Source organism: Echinops telfairi, unplaced genomic scaffold (genome assembly GCF_000313985.2).
Source record: "Echinops telfairi isolate 266 unplaced genomic scaffold, ASM31398v2 ScPeMD7_7410;HRSCAF=8448, whole genome shotgun sequence".
NCBI classification, from domain to species: domain Eukaryota; kingdom Metazoa; phylum Chordata; class Mammalia; order Afrosoricida; family Tenrecidae; genus Echinops; species Echinops telfairi.
In genome coordinates this window covers 22,583,677-22,584,978 of record NW_022111310.1, presented here as the reverse complement: position 1 = coordinate 22,584,978, position 1,302 = coordinate 22,583,677, and the positions used below count along the sequence as shown (strand labels likewise).

At 54.1% G+C, this 1,302-nt stretch overlaps 1 pseudogene; it reads right to left on the bottom strand.

Moving 5' to 3' along the window:
- Window positions 1-141: 141 nt before the first annotated feature.
- LOC101661227 lies at window positions 142-883 on the bottom strand (annotated as a pseudogene).
- Window positions 884-1,302: the final 419 nt, after the last annotated feature.

Below are 1,302 nucleotides of genomic sequence, written 5' to 3'. Positions count from 1 at the left end.
CCCATGGGCCCCATGGGAGTCTCAGTGGCAGCAGAGACATCTCCTGAAATCTTGCCCATCCAGGCACAGTGTTGGGGACATGGGGTCCCCCACCATAGGCCTGGGTCAGGTGCAGTGGTTGTGGCCAGTGTAGCACCCTCATCAGTTGGCCTTCACCAGCTTGATGGTGCTCATGAGGTTCTGGGCCAGGCAGATGCCAAAGGCCTGGAGGAGGGTGATCCCCACCAAGACCCTGGCCAGGACCATCGGGTCGGCCTACAGTCTCTGGTGTGGATGAAGCCCTGCTGCTTCAGCTCCAGGTTGAGCCGGACATCATAACCACACTGGGTGTTGGAAACATCCAGAAGGGCACCCGCAGCGCTCCTGCATCAGAATCAGGTCCGTGCACTCTTAGTAGACCTTGAGGTTCCAGTCATTGGGCAGTCGGCCTCTGCAGCAAGACCAGTGTTCCTGAGCAAAGTCAATGAGATTCTGGAGGTTGATGTCATCCAGTTAGGCCTGGATGTTGTTGATGATGAAGAGGTTGAGCTGGTCTTGAATCCAGTCCTTGAAGACGAAGGTCAAGATCCCCGCGGCCATGTCCAGGAAGAATCGGAGACTGAGGAACATGGAGAAAATCTTGAGCAGGAAAGTGTTCCCCCTTAGGACCCCCATGCAGCCTGCAAAGCCCGCTCCATCATGATGCCTCCAACCACCACCGACAGCCATCAGGGTCCAACCCCCCCGAGATCCTTCACCTAGGAGATGTTGGAGAGCACACCCTCCAGCACCACCCCCCACCCCACCCCCCGCCCGCCCCATAGGCCTGGTGCCAGGAACAGGGCTCCAGCACCTAGAAGACAATGCTGAGGCCAAACAGGACGTATTTCCCGTATTTCCCGCATCAGCCGGCCCTGGGTTCCTGGATGAGCTGGTGGCTGCCCTCGGCCCGAAAATTGGAGCCAAGAGCAGGGCCCAGCCCTCTACGGGCTGCCCTGGGCTACCTAAGAAACGATTTGTGTATCATTCATTTTACCTCAAGAAACAATACTTTAGTGGCAGAATACATTAGCCGAAAGGAAACAACCCGCACGCTAGCTTGATAGGAACAAGGGAACACATCGCAGGCACTAGAAGATGTGAACATGCTATGCCGGCCTTACGGGCTCCAGCTGGATGTGACTGACTAGCTCATAACTTTTGATTCTTTCAAGGCATTTACGACGAATAATCTCTGTTTCATGTTCTCCAAAAATAGTTTTGGTTTACTTTCAAAGCTTTATGATCTTGGGTCACACTTAAAATTTTCTGAGAGTGATTCTA